The sequence below is a fragment of the Clupea harengus genome, chromosome 23 (assembly GCF_900700415.2).
Source record: "Clupea harengus chromosome 23, Ch_v2.0.2, whole genome shotgun sequence".
Lineage (NCBI taxonomy): Eukaryota > Metazoa > Chordata > Actinopteri > Clupeiformes > Clupeidae > Clupea > Clupea harengus.
The window spans coordinates 6,098,856-6,110,065 of NC_045174.1; positions in this window are offsets into that span (position 1 = coordinate 6,098,856).

Consider the following 11,210-nt stretch of genomic DNA (forward strand, 5'->3'; position numbering starts at 1 on the left):
GTGAGATGTTTTGTAGGTCACTTTAATCTCCTGGCTAACTGAGAGTAGCCTCAGGAGGAACATCTTCACTGGTATGCAGCTGTACCTGCTTCTTACCCTTTCAAACACAGAGGTGCGTTTTCACACCTGAAAATCCGGACCACAGACCGAACCCAGGCTCATATTTTTGTTTCCAAGGATACATTTGATCTGGTTAGTTTTGACTCCACATTACAAGTCTGCAAGCGCACTACACTGCAAAAATTCAGCTTTCAAAAACAAGAAAAAAAGTAGTAAAATGGGGGATATATTACTTAAAATAAGCTAAATTATCTGCCAACAGAACAGGACAAAAAAGATTTTTTAAAACAAGTACAAATATCTAGCCTCAAAGTACCCAAATATATCTTAAAACTAGTGTGGCCAGACCAAAAACAAGTACATTTGTCTTGATTTTGACTTTGACTAAGCAGTTTTGTACTTGTCAGTGGGCCTTATAATTATGGCAATTCTAGTTTCAAGCATTAACTTGCTCAGAACCAGTAATAAAATCTCAGTAACAAGTTATAATACCTTATTAAGATAATTAAGGACTAACATAAAAAATGCCTGCTAAGAAGAAATATCTTGTCAGACAAAAAACAATCATATATTGCCTTGATTTAAGATATTTCATCTTGCATATGTGTGTCTGTATACTTCTGTATATGTGCATATGTGTTTGTCCTGTGCATATGTGTGTGTATACTTCTGTATATGTGCATATGTGTGTCTGTATACTTCTGTATATGTGCATATGTGTGTCTGTATACTTCTGTATATGTGCATATGTGTGTCTGTATACTTCTGTATATGTGCATATGTGTGTCTGTATACTTCTGTATATGTGCATATGTGTTTGCCGTGAGGGGCCTTGACTCTGTCTAATATGTGTCAGCCACAGTTCAAGGGCAGCATTGATTTTCTGATCACAAACGCAGAATTGTGTCAATAACACACAAGGCCACTTTTGTCATTCAGCAAGGACTGGAATTTAATTTGGCAGTTCAATGTCCTCGTATATAAACATGCACCAATTCTGAAATGGCCCGGGACCATAACATCACGGTGTCATCAAGTTTGATTAGCGTCAAGCTGCAAATTTCGATCTCTCTACCTCCCTCCCTCTCTGAATACTACTACTACTACTACTACCAGTTATGGATGTGGGTTAAATAAGAAATACATTCGGGTGCTGGTTCAGGTGCTGGTTCACATGTCCAGGTGCTGGTACAGGTGCTGGTCCAGGTGCTGGTACAGGTGCTGGTCCAGGTGCTGGTTCATTGGTGAATAAGCTCCTCTTAAGTGACAAGTAGCCTCATTGCTGCTTGAGCTACGAATAGCTCCATCTCTCAGCAGCTGCACGTGACGAAGAGCCAAGCTAAGCCGGTTTGCTAGTTGAGAGTCAATTAACAATGAATTATTAACATGGGCCTTTGACACTGTGGGACAGGCTTGTCATGAGCACATGAGCTAATAGTGCGGCGACACTGAGAGTGCCTTTAGAGAGGAGCACAGAGGGAGGGGTGAGAGCAGAGATGAATGTGTGAAGGGGTGGAGAAAGAGCAAACTGTCCTGCCTCGCCATGACTCCCAGATGGCTCAGTGGAACACAACACCACCCTGCTCTGTAAACACACTTGTCTATATACCAAGGTCTTCTACAGTGAGGCTGCTGCACTGTCTCCCTGCACACACACAAGCACATGAATGCACAGCTTAACCTAATGTGACCTTCCATCATTCCTCTGCCTGGCGGGACACTTGGTGGCCTCTCCTGTCCTCAGCTTGTCTCCTACTCTGAACTATGGAGCTGCACATCAGAGACACAGAAGACCATTTCAGTCTCTGTTGACTCAAGTCTATATGAGTCCTTGTGAGACTTGCATTTAACGTCTAACATGTGTTTTCAGATTTAGTGATCAACATTGCTCCAGCTAGATTCTATATTCATCCAGCTGTCTGCAGTGCATCAGTGGCAGAGCTCACTGCCAGGGAAGACTTTCTCTGTCTCCACATCTCTGTCACAGAGGCTAACAAGTTTGAGACTTGCAGTGTTTATTTTCTGTTTACTTAGAAACCATTGGAACTTCTTGCATGTGACTATGCACTCTGATTCACTGTGTAAGCAACATCATTGTGAGCATAGCTTATTCAGTTTACTGTGTGTGTGTGTGTGTGTGTGTGTGTGTGTGTGTAAAGTGACAGATGGTGAATCCATGGCTCTAACAAGATTCTCTCTAGCGTGGGAGAGCTTTTTAGTTTGCCCAGCCACATGAAAATCAATTAATTTACCTCTGTCTCTGCGGAGGGGAACCCCCCTGTCCCCCGTCCCCTGTGCCAGCGCTGACCTCTTCCCCAGGATCATGTGGGAGGATCACATGCAGCCACTTTGTTCCACGGAGACAGACGCACGGCTCTCATGTCGTGACACTGCTGAATTACTACTAATGACAGCAGAGTCAGAGTGTCCTACTGACTGATCTCATCATGGGAATGCAGGGAGCACGCAGACACCCAAACTCACTCCAACTCACACTGATCAACACGGGGGAGATGTTGGGATGTGTACTCAGCTGTAGTAGCTGGGCGATTTGGGTCATTAGGTTATCATATTTATGTTTTCTAGTTTGTGTGGGGGTTTTTTTTCTAACTTTAGCGCTGCATAACACGCAGTCAACCAGGATGGTGCCGTAAACAGCCTCTTCAGCATGAAGTTGGGAAAAAAGACTTGCATGCAAAGCTCTCTCTTGCTCCCTCCCTCTTCCCTTGAAGATGCTGATATGTCATCAATCTTTCCAAGCCCTTTTATTTTCCTCCGAAAAGGCCAGCTAAGATCACGCTCTCACTCCTAAGGCCAACAAAGCCTTGGTGACCTGTAGAAAAAATAAAACACAAAAAGCCTTAGTGCATGAAGTCACAAAGTTCAAAGATGCTACACGCCTCATACATACATTCCTCACACTCATAGTAAATCAAAGAGGGATTCACACTCGTTCCATTTCCTTGAACTCTTCACATGATATGGCAGGATTAAATGTGAAAGCAGACTTGCCCCGTTCATATTTACAAACAAACATGTCCTTATTTACTGCCGTCCTTTGCTGTGTTAAGTAGATTTACAGTTGTGGTTCTGGAGCATCGTCTTGAGCTTTGTCATATCTCACGCTCTTTGCTCTGATGTCTGCGTGTTTTGGCTATGCACACTTGTTTGTTTTGAACTGTGTCTCTCCTTGCAGACAGACACTTGGTCACGCCGGATAGCCTTCTACTGTCCATCTGGCAGGGGAACATATTTATATCTTTTTCCTCTTTCATATTTGCTCTATGCCCTTTACACAGAAGAGGCCAAAATGGTTCCCTTTTGGGCTGAGTGGTTCTCTTTTTGATTGAAATGATTTATGATGGGAGGGTAAGACCAGTGCCAAGTTTCCTCTGCTGAGCTGCATGAGTGCAGGGACCTCCTACAGAGGTGGCAGGAATGATTGACAGGAGAAAGAGTTTGAAAGCGAGAGGTGCCATTGAGTCATGTTGGAGGAGGGAAAGGCCTTATCTGCGGCCACAGGAGGGTGAGCTTTAGGGTGTGTTGGTTTTATGGGTGGGTTGTCTGTGTGTGGTTGCAGGGTTTATGCTCAGGGCATTCCTCCAGCCAGAGGACAAGAGAAGACTGAGGAGAAGCTGAGGCCTGGGTGAGAGAGAGAGAGAGGTCTTGGGTGGAGGAGAAGTCCAAACCTACCAGCGGGAAAGGCCATCATGAATGTCTGTGTTTATATCTTTGCTGGTCATGGTTGAGCATCCTGATATTGATATTGTGGTATCATTTAGAGTCTGGTATGAGTCTAATATAATAATGATATAATGATATGATGCATTTCAAATGACTTGTATTTAGTTTAATAATGTACAGAAGTGCTCATCTACAAAGGACAAACCATGGAAAATGTTTCAGACTAAATGGAATAGCATTAATGTTGGTGCCACAGTGTTAGCAGAAGTCATTCAGAATACCATTTATGAGCACACACAGACACACACACACACACACACAATGCTGATATCAATCTCTACTTATAGAGTTCTGAAACTATTTGATCTTAGGTCGTGTCAGCAGTGCTTGGAATTATGGGACGCACGTCCATGCCCCCCTTCTGACATTTAGGGAAGATGTTACACAACAAATGACTATATCACAGTTTTCTACTGTGCAGCCCAGACCCCAGACCTGAGTGGAGGCGGGTGAGAGGGCTGACCTCTCGTCCCAGGATGAGGCCCTGCTTCCTGGGGTGCCACTCTCAGTGTCAAGGCTCTGTACGTCAGCGGCATAGCAGGCTACAAAATCTGCACCATAAACGCCTACGCTGGTCATTTCAGCAGGAGAGCCCTGACCAGGGTGCTTGGTGTTGACCTTTAGGGACAGACAATGCCTCATTGTCCAGGGGGTTTATGACGGCAGCTCTGGCCACAGCGCTTTCAAAGGGACTGGGTGCAGGGGAGATGGCCAGGCACTATCTGTTCCCCTGTATTGATATTGCAGTGACCCCCTCGACCTCTGGGCCATTACCTCAGCTGTAACACTAGACACTTTGTGCTGAATTTTGCATGGTCACATTGACTTGGTTACGCCTCAATTATTCATGTCAGAAAGGGGAGTAAAGAGGCAAAGTGAGCGCACACACACACACACACACACACACACACACACACACACACACACACACACACACACACAGCTTGCATAACTCAAAAGAGCCAAGGTGCAGATGATTTGGGCAGGCAGACAGTGGATAATAATGACCTTAGCCAGCTCCAGTGTTTGTGTGAGTGAGTGAGTGTGTGTAATGGTATGCACGCTCCTTATGTGCCTGTACATACTTGTGTATGTTTGAAGTGTTAAGGTGTGTTTAGGTGTCTATGCAAGTATGACTTGTATGTGAGCATGACATTTAGGGTATGTGCAAGTGTGCGTGACCCTGTGTGCTGGCATGCTTGAGGGCTTAGTGCCGTAGTTAGGTGAACCTAGGAGACATAACAGTGTGGATCATGTATCCCCACATAGTCTGACCCGCTGACAGATCTCGTAAACACACCATCATCCGTCTTCTCTCTTTCTACGTTGTCAATACCCAACGCCTTTCCCCCTTCCCCTTCTTTTGCCTCTTTTGCTCCCGAAGGAACAACTTCATTTTGAGTGACCTTAGTAATTGAAGACATTTTACACTCTTGAAATTTGAAGTAGAGCATGTTTGTCGCTTGTGCCATTGTAAGTTCCACCCAGTAGAGGTTCTGTTTATCTTACCCTTGATGTAATTACAAGTAAAGACATGAACTAAATAGAACACTAGCACACTGTTGTTTTAAGTAGAACAATGTGCCCCTTTTTGTATGCATGTTTTTACTGGGATAGTTTTGGTATCGTCTTCAAGCTAATTTTGATGAAATATGGTCAAGTACAGATAAACACACCTGTAGTTCCCACTAGCCTTCTGGGCTATGTAGTTTTGTGATCCGGACCAGCAATTAAAGAGTAAGAAAAGCTTTCACAGCAGGACATCGTCAACTATACCACCAGAAAATACGTTAGCATGTCAGCAGGCCTTTATCAGTGGCAACTGTGCTGCTGTTGTTTGCAGCTGTTTGTCTTTTAGTCAGCTAGCTGGCATTTACACTCCCTACTTTACTTAATGGAATCAAGTAAAAAATCAAGTGGGGCTGGTTTTTCTTAGACACACACCTTTTTTTTCTCTCTCTCACAAACCAGTACATCTGCAGAGGAGGTGGTGATGAATTAGAAGGTAAACATCTATACAGATAGCTCTGTTGTGGAGAATGGTAGCGTTATTACAGTGCCACACACACACAGAGGAACACATATGGTGGTTGGTTTAAATGAAAGACCTATGCCACAGCTCATTAATTGGCTGTCACCCCTTCTGGCAATTGTGTGTGTGTGTGTGTGTGTGTGTGTGTGTGTGTGTGTGTGTGTGTGTGTGTGTGTGTGTGTGTGTGTGTGTGTGTGTGTGTGTGTGTGTGTGTGTGTGTGTGTGTGTGTGTGTGTGTGTGTGTGTGTGTGTGTGTGTGTGTGTGTGTGTGTGTGTGTGTGTGGATGAAAGGGGGCCTGTGCTGTGCTCTCATTTACCCAATACTAGAGCCCCTATTTCTCTTTCCAGCTGATTAAACATGGCTATCAGCACTCACCAATGGCCTGCAGACAGTGCTGCGCCCCAGTGGCCCCTCACAGGCCGCTTGAGCCGCTCAATCCATTCGCTCCGAGCCCATTGTGTTAACACAGTGTGGTGGCCCAAATCTTTCAACTCTTTGTCCACAACGCCATCAAATGTTCCACCCGTGTACGGTACAGGGTAGGGAGAGGCATACAACTCTTGATGAAAGATTATGTATGGATCTCGTGTATTGAACTTACTTCATTGTGTTTCTCCTGTAATGGACTAGGTGCGTGGGCCTTGCTTTTTCAGACTCAAATGGTTCCTTCATGTTGTTTCCCTGTCATGAACTTGGATTTTGCTGTTTAAACTTGAGTTTTCTCTTCACTCAGAGCACAATGGTGGCTGAAACAAAAGAGCTCAACATTCACACACAACACCCACTCCCACTTAAGCACCCTTAATTGCACTTGCTCACCCATACACCCATTCAGCAGCTGTTTTAAAGCAGACGTCTGTCCTGATGCTGGTGAAAGACACTGTGTACAATATATAATATTTCTGTGACAATATGACAAAAGTGATTAGCTCTTCATGCTGGTGTCTGGGTGGCATTCTCCTCAAATGGCCATATGTGTCAACCTTATCTCTCTTGCTGAACTGGAAACACTGACTGCAGGCTATCCTTCCCTTTCTTTGCTCCAGACCCAGTGATGAGAGACACCCGACCGTCACGGCCGATGGCTACGTGGACAACCTGGCCGCTGCGGTGGACAGCATTCTGAATCATCGGGGGAAGTGAATGCTCCTGCAGCAAACAGACGTCTATGGTGACTCACAGCGTGTAACACAAGAGTTGAGTTGTGCAAACAGACGTCTATGGTGCCTCACAGAGTGTAACACGAGAGTTGAGTTGTGCAGAAGTTATTGATACTGTAAGTGATGTAGGTATAATTAGCACCTTTGATCTCTGATTCATCATCAACCAGTGGTGATGGAGAAAACTCACTGTGAAACATCCCAATGTACACAACATGAACTAATAAATCATGTCTTAAACACTTAAATGTTAGGAAGTTGTTTTGGTATTGTGTTATATTATGTTAGTTTTCTTTTTATTTTAGGTTTTTATGTGTTGACTCATCAGTCATACATAGAGTACTGTAATCACCATTTGATTATAACCTCTGAGTACAGAGGTGGTAGCAGATGATGCCATAATGATGCCATGATCATATACTGCTAACACACTGGTGTAGTGAAGTTGCAGACATTACAACTGGTTGCACACGGAGCTTATCTTGTTTGTGTTGCCTTTGTATGGATGGAAAGGCCTGATATGTGTAGACTCAGACTTGAAGAAGCCCAGTGTAGACTGGTATGTAGGTATATAGGCTTACTATGATTTACAGTCAATTGTCAATGCAGTCATCAAGAAATGTTAAAGGATGTTTATGTGCCCAATAATTAAAAACAATGCTTTGAAGCATTACTTTTGAAATGTTTTTTTTATTTTTTTTTTTTATCCTAAATCGTGATACACATCATTACTGGTTCCATTGTTCATGCAAGACAAGACATCAAAGATTAAGATGAAAAGACATCTCTGTAAAGCACAGGCTGTTTGAGCTCCAGAAGCCACCGTGCCAGTGCATTGTGGAAGGAGCTGTCTACGACTGGCCGGTGCATAAAGGTAGTTGTGCCTTTGTGTTGCTGAAGGGGCTTGATTTCTAAAGAGATGCTTTCATTCTATATGTTAACCAAGCACTGGTGTATTGACTGTAAACACAGGCCATGAGTGTGGCTTTGTTCACTGCTGTGGGACGTAACGTTTGAAACCCATCCCATGATATCCCCTGCTCATGGAAAACAAGTCAGTAAAATCAATTCTCAGCAGTAATGTTGTACGGGGTATACAGTTTCTTACTCGGGTCTTTTTTATAGTTGACAAAGCGGTCATTTGACTCCACAACTATCATGGGGCTTATGTTACGGCTTCAGATGTGCTGCAGTGTCAGTGTGACTAGTTTGAAGTCAGCTCACACACACACACATACGTGTGTACTGGAGGATTGACACCTGTGGGAGCGGGCAGGAAGCTGTAGCATGCGTCTCATAGGAGGGGTCTTCACAGAGGAGATGAATCTGTTTACAGAGCGCTCCATTACACCCACCATCCCACCCAATACAGCGTCCACCCACACACCTCCACACACCCCTCCTGCACACACCCCTCCACCCACCTCCTGCACACATTCTCTGGGCCAGTGGTTCTCAAACTTTTCATTGCAGGCCGCCCTTTGTCAATGTAAAAACAAAATTGCGCCCCCGCCCCACCACGGTGCAAAGACCGAGCCTCTCACAGATTACCTGCAATTTAACTTTGAATAAAAAAAAAAACCGCTGGCCATCAGCTGCTCCATAGCTTTTTTTAAACATTGTTTCTACATTTTCAATTTCATTTAATCAATCAGTTAAACTTCTTGTTTTAGTTATACACAGGAAATTCCTTGTGATATTGGTTAGGGACTTCCCACAGCGGCCAGACCGCTCACTGTCACATGCTAATACTCATACCCAACAACCTAGCCTAAGTATTAGAACAACAGGGTGCACAACAACCATCGTACCAATATTTAACAATACTTAACAACAACAAAGATGCCTTTGTGAGCATTTCAAGTGGGCACTTCATCAGTGTTTTGTTGAATTAGGCCACGACACCTCCAGAAGGCTCAATGGTAGTGTCTGACGTCCCAGAACTCTTCAATCTGAAAATGCAGGCCTTCTCGTAATTCAAAGAGTGTCAAAAGCGGTAGGACGCAGAGCCTTTGCCATCAAGCCCCCCTCCTTTGGAATAATCTTCCTTCCTTTATCTGAGAAGCGGACACCCTGTCTACTTAAGTCTAGACTTAAAGCTTTCTTCTTTATTCCTCCCCATAGTTAGGCACGGTGTTCTGAGATCCAGCACTCATTGAACAGCCCCTGGTGAAGAAGGCTGCCTCTGCTGTTGCCTCTCTGTGATTGGTCTGCCTTTGCTGTTGCCTCTCTGTGATTGGTCTGCCAGTCTTGGTTTGTATGGTCAGCTCAGACCATCCTTGTGATAGTATTGGATCAGTGGGCACCATCTCTTAGTGACAGTGCCATAGGCCTCTTGTGATCAGCAGGCACCATCTCTTAGTGACACTGCCATAGACCTCTCGTGTGTCATGCTGTACAATTTCTCCTTCCTCCTTTCTTTGCCATCTCTCTGATGTCTGGCTTCTGTAACATGATGTTTTTAATTTGTGCACTAACTCGTCTCTCTCCCTGTGGTAGGGCCATTGTCTCCAACGCTGATGTCCGTGACCATGTTCTCCACCACCTTAATTCTATTCATGTTTAAAAGCCAAGCTATTCAAATACCGAATTCCATTCTCTCATTCTGTTTTCCCTCTTCCCCGCTGACCTTAGACTCTCCAGTGCAAGGTGTTGCCGTCCCCTGCTTCCTGCTGCCCATTCCCATCTAACAATTGTCCAAAGTTTTACGACACATGGCCCACAATGCATCACACACACAGTCGGATTGCCAGCCTAACTACCCATTTCTCTGCTAATATGATCACAGTCATTCTATGAATAAGAACCCTATGAGTATATTACAGCCCTCAATATGTTGTAGTATGACCATTATATTTGCATACTGACACTCTGAACACACTGTATACCCACTAAACTGTTCTTCAACCACTACTTTAAATGCTGGTTGTCCATTTTAATCCACTATCAATCTTGTGTGCATCATTTACCTTGTATGTATCATGTAATATTCCGCATGTATCCTAATATGTTTATTCTGATACATCATTTCTCCTGCTTGTTTCTGATTCTCTTATTTTCTCTTCTCCTCCCTTCTCTTATCTTCTCTTCTCTTCTCTTCGCCTCCCTTCCCTTTGCTCATACACAACTTGTAGCTTCGCTCTTCTCCCACCCACTGACTGAGGAGTTGGGATGACATAAGTGGCTCCAACAACTCATTTAATGCAGTTAGCATCCATGGCACAACATTCTGTCCAGCTGATCTTCCTCTTCTCAAATTAGGTCAGTTCATCCATTGCCCTTGCTTTCCCAGAGAAGCTGCTGCTGATGGTCTAGATTCCCTCTTCTTGCTCTCAAACAAAGCTGGTTACCGTTTGCCTGCTCTAAAGCAATGTAGCCTTACCCCATGCTTTCCAACGGTCACCTAACCCAAAGCCTTCTCTGTCACTCTACCTGCCCAATGATATCCCTTTGCTGTAATTGTGCATGTTGAACCACTTCTCATGGGTTCCACGTCTTCTCTATTTTCACCGTTGGAGCAGTGTTCTTGACTGTGATAGTCATCTCCAGGCTGCTCTTAGCACATTGGACCTCCTCCACCAAGCTGGTCATTGATAACTCCAATATTCCTTTACCATACAATGCTACAGTACTTAGACAAGCACGCAGAGCCATGTCCTAGCTGCCTTACTCATGATTCTCTCAAATTTCTCCATCTCTGAAATAGCAACTTCACACACAGTCAAAGGCCACCGTGCACATGGAAAAGGCCCACATTTCAAGCACCACAATTTTAATTTACCAGGCAAGAAAGTCAATGGTATCAATGGTACTGATAGCCTTAACCCTGAATTATCTAAGCTCTTCGACCTGTCCTCTGTCACTCAACATGGAATTGTACCACCCATGGAATTGTAAACCCTTCACCGGTTTCTCTACAATAAAAGGAATCACCTCACCATCAATATAAAAACTCTCTTCCACCAGTTTTCCCTTACTGATAGATACACTTGGTTAATAGCCGACGGGTACATGAAGCAGTTGTTGTAAGCGTTGTCATGTTGTCATCGGGTGCCGCCTTGCAGCCTCTCGCCACCAACAACCCTTTTAGATGCCCTTATAATTGCCCGCATTGCAATGGTGAAGGCCGACTGTGAAAAGGTGTATCTAGCCATTTTACCAATCTCCAAATACTGCCAGGTTGTGGTGTAGTTAGTTGTGCAGAAGCACAACT